Raw genomic sequence first — 15,994 nt, forward strand, 5'->3', positions numbered from 1 at the left:
CTCCAACCTCCTGGCAGGACACAGGCTCTCCTCTGAGGGTTCTCAGTTTACCCCAAGAGGAGGACCCAGAGAGCCCACCTCCAGATACTGTGTAATCAATCACTGGGTACTTAGGAGATGCCACTTTATTAGTATATTTGCTGACCTCTTGGAGAGGGAACTAGATAAAGCAAGACATAAAAATCACAGCTGATCTTAAACAGGATTTTCACTCCCTGGGCCAGAGACCTGATCTCAAAGCAAATAACAGACAAAATGGTCCACAGAGTAACACAAAGCACAGGAAGACCAGTTGGAAATAGCACAAAACAAAATAGAGGACCTCAAGAATAGGTCTAGGTGGGTAACTTCTGCAATAGGGGCCTTCTGGAATAATTTAAAAATCTGGAACCAGTTGTGAAATAGTTCAAGAAAAGGGTGGTCAGACCCGTGGTAGATGTATCTATTGGCAGACATCCAAGTCTTCACAGACCTATTACCAGTAATGATACAGAAATGAAGAGGGCTTAAAGCGCTGTTGCAATCTCTAATGACGAATTACATCAAATTCCGCTGGGCTTATCCATTTAAATTGTGCTTTTTCTACCAAAACAAATCTTATGCCTTCTCTGCTTTCAATGAAGGTAAAACCTTAAGAACTGGGACTCATCTCTGTGGATCCACCCAACCAATCTCCAGCAGGTGGTGCCAAATCTTAACTGTTACACAATTGGACCCAGGACTCTAACTCCCCAAGGGTGCGATGAAAGAACTCTTGAATACTGCCAAACCACTGTTCCGCAGGACCGCTGTGGACTTTGCTATCATGTGAATTGCTCAGCAGAGCGCAATACCTAACCAAGGACTATTGACCATATCCTTTTAATTTGCTGATTAACCATCTTTTAATGTGTTTGAATTTTGTTTAGCATTTGAGGTTGTGACTAAAGTCGCTGCCACTTCTAGAGGTGGTTGCGGCTTTACATCGGATCTAATAAAATCGTCTATCTGGGGCATCTTACTAGATTATAATTTTTTTGCAGTTTGTCTTATGAAGGCCAGAGGGGGTAAACATGGCATCCAAAGGAGTATTAGGGTGAAGGTTCTTTTTATTATTACCCCCTCATCACGTTACCAAGTTGGTGGGGTTCCCTGACCTTTTCCCTTATAATTCTTGCCTCATGTAATTTTTGTTTTTTGTTATGTTTCTAACAAAACTGAGGCCTTCTCTTCGCTTTTGTCTTGTTCCCCTATACTCCCCTACAATTCTGGGTCTTATAGCGAGTTCAGTTCCATGGGTCCCTTGGGTATATATTTAGTTCGTTTTAACTGACCCCACATAGCACAACACGCATATCAAGGGCCATGTGATTGGCCTAGCTACCGCACTCAACATAAGTGGCCATAAACAGAGATCCTTACTAGAACTATATCAAGAACAAAAACCCCAGCCCCAAGTAGACCTAAAGGCTCAAATAGAGGAGCTCCGCACAGAGCTTAACCCATGCTTGACCTCCAGGGCTGAGAAATCATTGACTAGGATTGCCAACAAACTTCATCCTAGAAACTGAGTGTTTGCCTTACCTAAAATTAAGCTTAATGATGGTGCAGTGAGGGAAAGAAGTATTTGATCCCCTGCTGATTTTGTACGTTTGCCCTTTGACAAAGAAAATATTAGTCTATAATTCTAATAATAGGTTTATTGTAGGTGTGAGAGACAGAATGACAACAACCCTCAAACACCCAGTGCTCAAAAGTCAGGGCTTGATGTGCATTGTAATGAGTGAAAAAAGTATTTGATCCCCTAACAACCAGCAAGATTTCAGGCTCCCAGGTGTCTTCACTGTATGCAGGTAACGAGCTGAGATTAGGAGCACCCTCTGTAAGGTGTAACCTGTATAAAAGACACCTGTCCACAGAAGAAATCAATCAACCAAAGAGCTGTCTAAGGATATCAGGGACAAGATTGTAGACCTACACAAGGCTGGACTGGGCTACAAGACTATCGCCAAGCAGCTTGGTGAGAAGGAGACAAGTTAGAGCGATAATTCGGAAATGGAAAAAGCACAAAATAACTCACAATCTCCTTCAGTCTGGGGCTCCATGCAAGATCTACCCTCATGGAGTTGCAATGATCATGAGAACTGTGACGAAGCAGCCCGGAACTACACAGGGGGAACTTGTCAATGATCTCAGGACAGCTGGGACCATAGTTACCAAGAAAACATTGGTAACACACTGCGCCCTGAAGGCCTGAAATCTTGCAGAGCCCGCAAGTCTGCAGTTTGCCAATGAACACCTAAATGGTCCAGAGGAGAACTGGGTGAAAGTGTTGTGGTAAGATGAGACCAAAATTGAGCTTTTGGCATCAACTCAACTCGCCGTGTTTGGAGGAGGAGGAATGCTGCCTATGACCCCAAGAACACCATCCCCACCGTCAAACATGGAGGTGAACACATTATGCTTTGGGGGGGGGGTTCTGCTAAGGGGACAGGACACCTTCACCGTATCGAAGGGACAATGGACTGGGGCATGTACTGTCAAATCTTGGGTGAGCACCTCCTTCTCTCAGCCAGGCCATTGAAAATGGGTCGTGGATGGGTATTCCAGCATGACAATGACCCAAAACACACGCCTCAAAAAGGAGTGGCTCAAAAAGAAGCACATGAAGGGCCTGGAGTGGCCCAGCCAATCTCCAGACTGGTTGATAGGGGATCAGATACTTTTTTCACTCATTACAATGCACATCATGCTCTGACTTTTGAGCACTGGGTTTTTGAGAGTTTTTTTGTTGTTATTCTGTCTCTCACATCTACAATAAACCTACCATTACATGTATAGACAGGTCATTTCTTTGTCAGAGGGCAAACGTACAAAACGTACAAAATCGCTGCTACAATAATCGTGACAAGGTAGGGTTTCTGCGTCACTGTTAGGCCCCAGATCAAACCAGGAAAACCATAGACCTGATCTCGACAGTTACTGGAAAATGGGATGGGGGACATGATACAGAGGCTATACTACTTTCCCTCAATCTACATAAACCTTTTGATAGCCTATCATGGGACTATACCACTGCTTGAAAAAATGGGCTTGAATCTGGTTCAGATTCGCAGGGGGACTAGACATGGTTGCCCCTGTCCCCCCCTATTGTTCACATTACCCATAGAACCAAGATATAAAAAGGCATCACATGGGGCCCAACTGAACACAAGTGTGGCTTGTTTACGAACAATACCCTTTTGTATATTACATTTCCTGTGGACTGACTACCCAATTTTTAAGGTTGCTTTCTTTTCAGTTCAGTTTCAGGTCTGATGGTTAAAAGTGCCTGGCTCTTAACATCTCACTGGCATCACAATTTCAAAACAGCTTTGACTTTGTGTGGGCCACGATATCCATACCCTATTTAGAAAAAAAAGGGAACAAAAACGCTCTTGTTTGCTATACCAGATCAATTATCGTCCCCTTTTTTTTTGTTACAATCCTTTTTATTGAGTATTAAGACAAGGCATAGCTTGTACAGAAAATAACACATACAGAAATCTAGAGCCCAACGGCTCACAATTGTAAAATACCAATACAAAACATATGACAATTAACTTTAACATAGCAAAAATAAAAGAAAAGTGGGATCCTCCGCAAAAGTGAACAAAACAAAAAAGGAAGGTAGAGAATAACATGGAGGGGAAACTCCCATAACTTAACCTCTTGTATTACCTGAAATAGAAACCCAATCAAATATCAGGAAATCAATACCTCTAATACCCTTCAGGGACTTTCAGACCCTTCTCAAATCCCGCTCCAGTAACAACCGGGAATGTCAGCATTGATTCCAACTAAAAACTAAGGCAAAACATTTAGCCCAGGGACAGATATGGGGCAGGGCAAGGGGCAGGGGAGGGGGGTATCCGACTGGCCTTTCAAAGAAACAAGTCCAAAGTACAGTGTAACCTATTCCCAACAAAATTTACAGCACTCCAACACTCCGCAAGGCTTATTACCACATTGATTTAAATTGAGGTGATTCCTTAAACCAGTCCCAAGCCAACCAAGTTAGCTTGTATTGCTCCAGCTTATCCTCATCCTCAGCTATTAATCTTTCCATATATTGAATTTTTTCCATTTCCACCAACCAATCTCTCGTGGTGGGTGACTGAGGTTGTTTCCATTTACGTGGTATAATTGTTCTAGCCGCTGTGAGAAAGTGACGAAGCACATCCCTCTTACACTCCTTAAAGGACCCAGGAAGAATGCACAGTAAGGACATTTGAGGAGTGAGCTTTAAATTAGAGCCTGTCACGTTATTATAAATATCTGCTATTTGATCCCATAACCTGCGAATGCCAGAGCAATCCCACCAAATATGTAACAACGTACCCCGGTGAGAGTCATATCTCCAGCACTTGTCAGAAATTGAGGAAGAAATCCGATGAACATCTGTGGGACATACATACCACCTGGAAATAATTTTATAATTAGTCTCTTGGGCCTTACAAGGGAGAGCCATTTTATGGGTCAGCACAAACGCCTTTTCCCTCTCCAGAGGTGAGATAATTACACCCAATTCTTTCTCCCAATAACTCGTAAAGGTGGGAGCCCTGGTAGCAGATAACCCGATTAATATCTCGTACACCTGAGAGATAACATGGGTCGGCCTATTTTCAGAACGTAGTAATAATTCAAATGCCGTTAGGTTCCTTTGTGTAGGATAAGAGGCTAGAAACTGAGCCACAAAAGAGGATAATTGGAGGTATAAAAAAACCAAGCGTTCGGCATCTGCTGCACCTCTGCGCCCAAGGAGGAGAGGGACGGAACCCTTCCATTCTGTAATACACTACATATCTGTCTATGTTCCTCAGCCGTCCAGGATAAAAATTTGTCTACATGCATTGCGGGATCCAATGAGGGATTATCAAACAGGGGGGTCATCGGCCCTGTTTTAGAGGATACATGGCCCCCCCTAACTAAAACGTCCCACTCCCTTAAAAGATCAAGTGTAACCCTTGGGAGCGAACTGAGTGTATGGAGCCTAGACCTGTCTATCCACAATAAGGAGCGGAGGTCAACAGGGAGATAAAATGTACTCCAACCCGACCCAGCTCTTCCGGTCCTTGTTATGAAACCAGTCTACCACCCGGGTCAACAAGGCCGCTCTGTAGTAGCATCTGATATCGGGGACTCCTGCCCCACCCAATGTTTTAGGTCTAGTAAGATATCTAAGAGCTGTTCTGGGGTGCTTCGAGGTCCACAAGAACTTTCTGCACAACTGCTGTATTGTACCTAAAAAGGCCTGCGATAGATAGATCGGAATCGTCTGGAAGACATAGAGTAGTTTAGGTAAAACATCCATTTTAAGAGCATTGATCCTAGTGAACCAAGATAGAGGTAAGAGATTATACCTCCCTAACTCCACTTTTAATTTATCCAGCACTGGTTCATAATTATAGCTAAACAATTTATCTGGATCAGCCGTTATAAAGACCCCTAGGTATTTGAGCTTCTCGGTACAAAGCCTAAACTGCGTATGAGTCTTAATGTATTGGACCTGGGGAGGAAAGAGTGATATATTTAATATCTCAGATTTGTTGAAATTCACTTTAAAATTACTCAACATCCCAAATTTTTCAAACTCCTCTAAGACGGCATAGAAGTTTGTGGGGATGATATATACATTAGGAGATTATCAGCAAATAGGGACAGCTTAAAATGGTGTTGTCCAATCTTTATCCCTTGTACATTCTCATTTGCCCTCAGAGCCACCGCCAGATGTTCCATCACTATAGCATATAAGAGGGGGGACAATGGACAACCCTGTCTAGTACCGTTAACAATAGAAAACTGCTCCGACAGGCCCCCATTAACCCTCACCCGGGCTGTAGGGGCAGAGTACAGTGCAGCTATTCTTGCCATCATCAAGGGGCCTAATCCTATCTGGCGTAACGCCTGGTACATAAATGCCCAATTTACCCTGTCAAAAGCTTTCTCTGCGTCTACCGACAGTAAACATACCGGGATCTTAGATAGTTTGGCGGCATGAGTAATTAGTAGCGTTTTAAGTGTATTGTCTCTGGCCTCCCTTCCATGAATAAAACCGACCTGATCCATATGGATCAGATCCGGTAAATATAGAGATAATCGATTGGCTATTAATTTAGAGAAAAGTTTGGCATCTACATTAATTAAAGAGATTGGTCTATAGTTTGAGCACACTGAATGGTCCTTACCTGGCTTGGGAATGACAGTGATATGCGCCTCCAGACTTTGAGTAGGGAAAATATTCTCACTGGATATAGATGAAAACACCCTAGTCATGAACGGGGCCAAAGCCTCAACATATAATTTATAAAATTTGGGCGTGAACCCATCTGGACCTGGGCTCTTTCCCGCAGGAGTATTCTTAAGCACCGCAGACACTTCGGTTTCCGTAAATTCAGATTCCAAGCTAGCTGAGACTGCCGGGTCTAATTCCGGTAATGCAGTGGAAGCTACATAATCTTGGAGGGAAATAGAAGAGTGCGGTGAGGCTTGAATATTATATAACTCAGCATAATATTTTTGAAACACCGACAATATTTCCTGCGGGAAGGAGGTAGGAACACCTGTATGGTTCCGTACGTGTGGGATATAGGTAGCCGCCGGCCGGGGATGAAACCCCCTCGCCAAAAGACGACCACATTTCTCGCCATATTGATAAAAGGATTTGCGATATTTATCCCTAAACTTTTGGTGCGCTAGATCGTAGAGTTCAAGTAAATGTCTTCTTGCGGAAGTTAATTCAATAAACACATCCGAGGACATATTGCTTTTATGCAATCTTTCTAACTCCTTAATGTTATCAAGTGTACGTATAATCTCTTGTGATCTGATTTTCTTAAGTCTAGAACCTTGCTGGATTAAAACCCCCCCGGAGCACTGCTTTAAGAGCCTCCCATTGAAAAGGTAAAAGTGTCTCGTCAGACTCGGGATCTTTTAAAAAATTTCTTATGGTATCCAACACTGCTCCTGCGCAGACCGAGTCCCTAAAAAGAGAATCATTACATTTCCAAGTCCACCCTCTGAACCCTCCAACAGGGATCTGGAGGGTGATGGAAACTGAGGCATGGTCTGATCAAGGGCAGCCTTCGATACGAGCTTCTGGTTTCCAGTCCAGTAATCTATGGCTAATAAAAATATAGTCAATGCGAGAGTAAGTATGGTGGGGGTTGGAATAAAAAGTGTAGTCCTTGTCGCCAGGGTGCAGGAGCCACCAGACATCAATCAACTGTAGCTCATTTAATTTGGCCTTTAGCCCATTCAATATGGAGTAGGAGATAGAGGAATGACCCGTAGATGTGTCAACCCTAGGGTCAAGAGGGAGGTTAAAATCTCCACCAAGTATCACAGCACCTTCTGCAAATGTGCTAAGCTTGGTTAAAAACTGAACCGCTGCTAAAGTCGGCTGTTGATTAGGGGAATAGAATGAGGCAACCGTATAAGTCTTATCCCATAAGGAGATCTTTGCTAACACAAAGCGTCCCAGCGGATCAATGCAGGTGTCCAATATCTGAGCCGGAATTGATTTATGGAAAGCTATGGACACACCCTTCGTTTTACCTTCAGGATTGGCACTATGGATCCATGTAGTATAATAGCGGTTACATAGTACTGGAATCTTTTGAGAATGAAAATGTGTTTCCTGAAGCATTAAAATATGGACCCTGGCTTTATGCTGATTATACAAAAGTTGGGAGGGTTTATTGGGGCCATTAAGGCCTTTGGCATTAAGGGTACGGACTGTCAAGCCTTGTGAGGTGGAGGAGCGGGTAGTGGACATAGTGGCAACAAAAAGTACTTCGTAGGTCTACAACTGGATAATCCAGCGGATGAAAATATAAACAGTATACCACTCACTAGTTAGTACCTGTGAGCGTGTAAAACTACTTTAGTAGGTCAGTCGGAATGAGAAATTTAAGTAGGTATAACTGAGGGAAGGGAGGGAAGTAACAGTCAGCTGGGACGGGCCGAATCCCAGGCGACTAGGGGGAAATCTAAATTAAACGGTAACACCGTAAGTGCCGCCTAAACCGGCGGTTCTCCTATGTGGGGGAATGTGGCAGGTCAATAGGAGAACAACCTATAACTTTCAAATCCGTATCCACTCGGAAGAGAAGCCAAAATTATATCAAACCCATAGGGCTCCAAGCAGATCTAGAACAAATCTAGCATATCTATAAGACTAACGAGACTATAAAGTTATAACAAATATAGCAGGCCCTCTGATCCAAACCAAAGATCATAATAACAGCAGAAAACTAGTAACCTGTCTCAGATAAGGATTATGAAAAAACTCCATACATTACCAGTGGGCAGACCAGCCCGTAGGCCTTCGTGAGGATAACAATTTAAAAAGACAAAAAATAAAGGCCAACTCAAGTACAAAGCAGAGAACAGACACGTCCAAATAGGGGGTCCACCATTCGGGTGTTCAAGGCACGTTAAAGGAGAGTTCATCACTGTATGACTGAGACCATCTCAAACGGGCTGCGGGGCTTGCATCCATACAGTAGTTGAAGTATGGAGGTCATTCAAAGCTGTGAAGTTGACATGAGATTAGAAGAGTCAGTTCCTGATCCAGAACCTTGCTGCCTTCCAGGCGAAGAAGTGGTAGAGGGTGCTGTTGGGCGTTGATCTGGACGATTAAAGAACCCAAAAGGTAAGGACAGTGGTACTTCGGGCCACGCCGATATTTGTACTTCAGGAAGCTGAAGATTCCCTGAGAACTGTGGTAAATCCTCTGGGCCTCTGAGGAAATAATTCTTGCCGCCCAATCTAGCAATAGGGTGGAATGGGTACCCCCAGCGGTATGGAATATTCCGACCACGGAGTACATCTAACAAAGGTCTGATAGCTCTTCGGAGGTCTAGGGTATGTTTGGATAAATCCGGCATCAGTTGTATTTGAGCCCCAGCATATTCAATAGTATTGGTAGCCCTGGCTTTTCTCATAATGTCCTCTTTGGTTCTATAAAAATGAACCCGACATATCACATCTCGTGGACATTGTGGATCTCTTCCCTTGGGACCTAAAGTTCTGTGAACTCTATCAATTTCAATGTCCACATCCGGGGGAATCGCTAATAGCTGAGCAGAAAATGGTGTACGCAGCATTGTATAACTCAGAATTAGGTACTGTTTCCGGTAATCCACGCATACGTATATTGTTGCGCCTATTGCGATTCTCCATGTCATCCTGCATTAGGTACAACATTCTAATTTGAGCCGCCTGGCGCTCTAAAATAGCCTCATGAGCCCCAATCTGAGAAGAAAGCTCCGCACATGTGCCCTGAAGAGCACTAGTAGTACTAGAGACTTGTTGTAAGGTCTGTTGAATATGAAGAAATTCCGCTTTGCAGCTTGCTTCAAGTATCCCAATACTGTGATCAAGATCTGAGCGTGTTGGGAGCGCCCTAAAGTGGGCTTTCCAATCCCATTCATCTTCCTCTGGTCCTGGGGAGAATAAGGCCTTAGAGGATTCCCCCATAGGGGATACTAAACTGGGAGGCAATGATGTGTGGTCAGGGGAACCAGTCACCCTACCTGGTGAACGTGTCCCCATGTCCAAGGCTTGCACTCTAACCTGCTCAGGCGAGTGTCCTGTGGATGTGTGGCTGTTCCGGACCGCATCCGTCCGCGATCCGGCTCCCTCCGGAAATTGAGGCTGCGGCTTTGCGGCCTGTGTACTCGCGGCCCTGAGGCTTGCAGAAAACATGCCCGGGATGCTGCTGGATCCCTGGGTTTCCCCACCGGGTCGGCTCTTCTGCCCCCCCTTTGTCTTAGGGCCCATCGGGTGTGCTAGAAAGGCACCTGTGTGCTACTGTGACGGCTTCTCCTCCTCGCGGAGCACGAAGCAGTGCGTTTCTGCTTCCTACTCCGCCATCGGCCGGCCACGCCCCCTATCGTCCCCTTTTTAAGACAATTATTAACTACCTAAACAGCTGAACAGCCTCCCAACATCCTGGTTGGAAGAATAGCTGCGGTAAAAACATATTTTACCTAGGCTGCTATACTTTGCCACACCCTACCAATTCCAATCCCCAAAGTGGTAATATGTAACATTTAAAACAAATAAACCAAGTTTATATATGGTTCCAAACAATATAGGATTAGTTCACCAACCCTCTACTGACCAAAGATTATGGAGGGCCCTGGAGTACCAAACCTATTATTATACAATATGGAGCAGCTCAGATCATCACCCTGGGTCAATGCACCATGCCAGATTTGAGACCTCAATAGACTGGTATAGAAGCTTTGTCTTGTCTCTCAATTCCAATAGAGGTTCTTCTGTGGATACCTCACTCCAAAAGTGACTCGGGATTACTGCTTTTTGCAGGTAAAATCCCCAACCCCCCCCCCCCCCCCAAATCACACTCAGGATTACAGCTAGGGGGTTAAAAAGTTTATGATGCACAGGTATTTAGTTCCTATTTAGCTGCATAAATCAAATTGGAGCTTATCTACCGTTTTACTTGGTGGCGCTGTCCTCATGTCCAAAGACTCTGGATACAAATTTATAACCTAATATACTCGATCAAGCAGGTCAACTTACAGAGACATGGAGAGCACACTTTTCCCTGGGGGAGGAATACCCAGGGTGACTGTGCAACTAATGTCTTATATTTTTCTGGCAGCAGGAATAACGTTTGCATGTTGTTGGAAATCTGCAAACATTCCAATCAACTTCACAAAAAACAAAATAAACTGGATATTGACAAATGAGTGATGCCACTGTAATTAATCATGTATTGTTTTGCACAACAATGTCTTAACGGGTAATATGCTGCCATTATAATCTGACTCACTGGTACATTATAATTTGGCTGCATCATATTCTATCTGACCTATTCTAGGAATCAACAACGAGGTATCAGCTTGCAATCAAAGCCAGAGTTCAGAACTCTCACATGTGAACTTGATTGAAATGGATATTAGAAGAAAGCCACCAAAGGGTAATAAAATGCACGTTTGAAGTCAGCAGCAGGTCATTGTCATTTCTAGGAGTGGAATAAACTCACAGCAGCTATTCTTTGCATTTCAAATATTTGCCAACTTATGGTATCACAGAAGCGGCATGCTTGCCATCATTCTTGGGATTGGCTGCTGGAACAAAACAGGCCCTTCCAAACCTATATATACCGCTTCACTGAATGAAATAGGTGACACAGCTCAACAAAAACATTTTTTTATTACTTGCCAAGGATTTTTAATATATTTCAGGTCTGCTGACTCCAGAAATAACATGAGTTTCATTGAATTGGCTCTAGTTCTTGTGGTATAGAAATCGGAATAGACCATTTTACCAACAGCAAATGTTAACACAGCATATTATCAATCTTTATTTTCACCAATGTTTTGCATTTTATATAATAAAGGTAGCATTTTTTTTCATAAAGCTTTCATTTGCCTTCTTTTTATTCATACATTTTCTTTTTTTACAGAAATCTTTAAGAAGTTGTTTAAATGACCCTAATGTATTTTACTACATTTTTGGTGAATATTCTCAGCAATAACAGAGAAGAAACATTACTGAATTTGTGAAACAAGCATATCTTGCATATTTAGGTAATAAACTGGGGGATCAAGATAAGTATGGGGCTCCCCATATGGTATGCAAAACTTGTGGAGTGTCTACATCAGTGGAAAATAGAAAACTGAAAAGTTTGAATTTTGGTGAAGCTTTGGTATGGTGAGAGTCTAAAAGTCAACATAATGATTGTTATTTTTGTGCTGTGAATGTAAAAGTTTTCAACCCTGATTTGGAATCAGCAAGACGACCTGTGCCGCATGGTGCTGATGTTCCCATACCAGTGTTCAGTACACTCCCTAATATTCCTGTATCCGACATATACAGGGTTTGGAGTGTAATTCAGGAGTTAGCAGTGAATATGAAGGAAGTGTTTCATCAAACCAGCAGTTCTTCCAAGAAGAGCTCAATGAGTCTGTTAAAACAAGCATCTGAACTTTTAGTATCCAGGGTAAAAGAAAAGAACTGTCTGAGACTAGAAGTTAAAATAACAGTTTAAAGGACAAGAGAGGGGACACTTCTACCATATTTCAGTTAAGATGGAGACTTTGTGTACTGTTGTAAGATCCCTGGACTACTAGCCCATATGGGACTACCAGAATAACAAGCAGAAGATTGGCGGCTTTTATCAGACAGTTTCACTCGAAGTTTGAAATCTGTTTTACTGCATAATGGCAACTGCTATGCATCAATTCCAATTGGTCTCTCAACAAAACTTAACACCCCTGACGGTGATCCCGAGTGTGGCTCAGGGTGAATTTTATATAGCAAAAGCGGTAACCCTGAGCCACGCTCGGGGTAGCATAAAAAAAATCCTACGTGCTACCAATGATCCAGTGGCATCCTCTAGCAAACCCTGGCTGGCTTCTGCATCACATCCTCGGCTTGATTGATGTGATGTGTGAAGCGTTGGAATGATGGGGAGGCGTGGCTTGGCAGGAATTTTAAAAGCAGATTACATTGTAATCTGCTTTTAAAACATTGATCACAGTGATAAAGTTAGAAAAATAAATCCAAAAGTTTATTTAATATTGTACCCTTGTTTGGACAAATTTTAAAAAAACTAAATAATTTCTTTATTTTTTTATTAAAACAATAAATTCATTATTTTTTATAATTATTTACAATATAATATTATATTTTAATTTATGATTTGTGTTTCAAACTTATACCCGGGAGTTATTCCTAAGAATTACAGGCCTAAAATATTAAACAACAAATTTCCACGCAAAACAATGTACCGCTTTTGACATATATACATACAAAATATGGACATATTCAGACCACCAGGGAGGTTAAAGAAGAATAAGAAAATATCAAAATGGTCTTACAAAAGCTTTGCTATCATGAACACCCATGGTCCATATGTGTTGATTTAAAAATGGTGAACTTTCTACTTGGACAGCAAAGTGGATACGTGAAGTACATATGTTTCATCTGCTTGTGGGATAGTAGAGCAAATGAGGATCACAGGAAAAAAGTGACATGGCCTCCAAGGGAAAACATGAAAAAATGTGCAGCGAACATCATTACGAAGCCAATGCTTGACAGAAAAAAAAAAATTCTCCCACTACACATAAAGCAATTTGTTAGAGCTCTGAACAAGGACGGTGATTGCTTCAAATACATTTGTAGATTCTTTCCTGGATTGAGTACTGAAAAATGAAAAGCAGGAATCTTTGATGGACCCCAGATTCGGAAACTGATAAAAGATTCAAATTTCACAAGATACATTATTGATACTGAAGCTTCTGCCTGGCACAGTTATGTCATGGTTGTCAAGAACTTCTTTGGTAACCTTAAGGCACAAAACTATGAAGAACTAGTACAAAACTTGCTCTTTAACTTTAATTTTACTAACATTTTGTGTGTTACTATAAGCATAAAAGGTACACTATCTCCACAGCCATTTGCAAAAATTTCCAGAAAACCTTAGCAATTTTAGTGAGGAACAAGGGGAGAGGTTCCATCAATATATAAAGGTGATGGAAGAAAGGTATCAGAGCAGATGGGATAGACACATGATGGTAGACTACTGCTAGAGCCTTCAACGTGATTGTCCTGATCATCAGCATAAAAGGAAATCATACAAATGGAGTTTTTCAATAACGCCTTTGTATTTAGTTCTGTAAATATACTGAATATAAAATATATTGACATTAAGTATTTCAAAAATTTAATTTTGTATACGTAGGCAAATCTAGTTTAATTTTGCTTAATTTCCATGTTTCATTAGTTTTCTATGAGGTTATTATTGAGGTCATTATTTCAAAAACTAGAACCAATCTAGCAAAACCAATACCATATTTGGAATCTGTGCATAGCTATTTGCCTGGATTTTAAGATATTGCCTAGGAACAACCATGAAGATCAGGAAAGTCAGAACTCCCAAGTCTCTTTGACTGCAGACAGGGCTGTGTCATGAGTCAAATCTGTGTAAATCTCAGGAGTGAAAGTGTAAGGCAGTGATGGGGAAAGGGGGGATGCAAATCCTTTGGCTGGTACTACAGCTATATGTACTTAATCTGTGTGATTTGCCATTTGCCTGCAGTTTAGGTTTTGGATGACATCCTTCATATGAAAAGTTAAATTATATATATATATAGAACACAATTCCCTTAAAGGCATACATAAAAAACGTTCCCTTTAAGGGGTATACATAAAATCAAAATTGAAAGCAAAATGAAAAGCGAAGGGGAAGTACCACAAAGAGTACCCAGCCATTCATCATTTTTACCAGGATAGAGAAACACTCTTCATGCATATTTAATAAGTAATGAAAACACTATCTGTACAGCGATACAAAATCTTTATAAAGCAAAAACAAATTAACATTAGAGCTACAAATCACAACCTAATTACACTACAGAAAACAGCATATTCACATAAAAATTGTATCCTCATTCTAAATACCTGCTGTATTAGTACTTTAAGCATACATAAAGAAAAGACTTTTGTATGTTAGATGTTCGTTACGAGACTGTCAATTGGGCTCTGTGGCTTTAAAGTTGAACCATAGGAAAACAACTTGTTCCCACAGACATTCAGGTCTACTAGTCCTGTATTATGCCATTATGTTAATTTGCATACAGGTACTGCCAGATAAGTAACACTTTCCACATAATGTCATTAATTGCTTAAGCCAGTCAGCAATATGTTCTAGAATGAACAGTGCATTATCCAACAGAAGACATTTTAAAAACATAAAGTCTAAGGCAGGGGGTGTCAAATTCTGGCACATCCTTTTTTTTGGTCCCCAAAATAATTCTTAAAATGAATTGCAACTGGCCCGCCGCTACTGCAATCCGTAGTAACGGCGGGCCAGCTGCAATTCATATTAAGCTGCTGTTCTATAGACGCGAGTACAATGCCCCTACTACTATGCCTGGCATCACTCGTGTCTCTAGACCAGAAGCCTCTCTGCCTTGTGTGGCCCTGCATTTTACTGACGCAGGTGAGGCCGGGAATTGTAGTAGCGGCATCACTTGTGTCTATTAAACAGCAGCCCTTGCATGGACCCTGCAGAGTTTATACTGACAGGTAAGCTCAATAATCAGGAATTATCAGGATAATTATTATTATCAGGATAATTATTATCAGAAATTATCATAGAGCTATTGCTATATTATTTGTTTTACTTGCCAGAGAATGCAATGTGAAAACAAATAAATGCAGCAATTCATTTGGTTTTACATTGCCTTCTCTGGCAAAGTAAAATAACAATAATAATAAGAAGAAACAAGAACACATGAGAAGAGCATGCAGTTTTTTTTCAGTGGATTGATCTAAATTTGTTCCTTGGCACAGTAATCCTATTGCCACACAATATCCTGATCCATCATTTACTACTATGGTTATAGCTATAGACAATAAAGGGCACAAATATTCTCCTTGCCTAACAGGTCCACTACTGCTTTCTGCTTATCTCTGGTTGCTTATATGATTATGTCCAATAAACATTTTTCTGTGAACAAGTAGGAATCACATGGTGATACTTTTGTCATGATTTTAGTGAAGAGTTCCAGCTACTCATAACATTAAGCTCTACATTGGCCACATCTGGCATTTCCAGCACTCTCCCTCTGCTACACGTGGGAGGTGCCTGGAGTCTTTTGGTGTTACAGGGGCTTCAAGTTTAGCGCAGGCGGTCAGGAATTTGTTAGGCATCTTCCACGGTCAATCAAGACGCACAAGCACCCCCTCCTCATTGACATTCATTAGTGAATAGAGAAAGAGGCATATGATTTTTTCTTAAATAAAATTAAAAAAAAGTCTTAGGCCTCTTTCTCTATTATAGGCTTGTTCCAGATTGAATGTTAAGCAAAACCAATTTGTTTTCATATGAAAATGTTTTATATCTAATGAGAAAAAAAAACTTCAATTTTTTCAATACATTTTTTCAATAAATTTCAAGTTTGCCCAGCAACTTGGTCTAAGTTTTTAATTTCGC

The 15,994-nt window shown here is 41.5% G+C and overlaps 1 protein-coding gene across 1 annotated transcript in view; it reads right to left on the reverse strand.

Moving 5' to 3' along the window:
* Positions 1–15,994, reverse strand: part of ZER1 (zyg-11 related cell cycle regulator) — a 63,525-nt gene that overhangs the window by 45,473 nt on the left and 2,058 nt on the right. The window lies entirely within an intron of this gene.

This window comes from Pyxicephalus adspersus, chromosome Z (genome assembly GCF_032062135.1).
Source record: "Pyxicephalus adspersus chromosome Z, UCB_Pads_2.0, whole genome shotgun sequence".
Classification (NCBI taxonomy): Eukaryota; Metazoa; Chordata; class Amphibia; order Anura; family Pyxicephalidae; genus Pyxicephalus; species Pyxicephalus adspersus.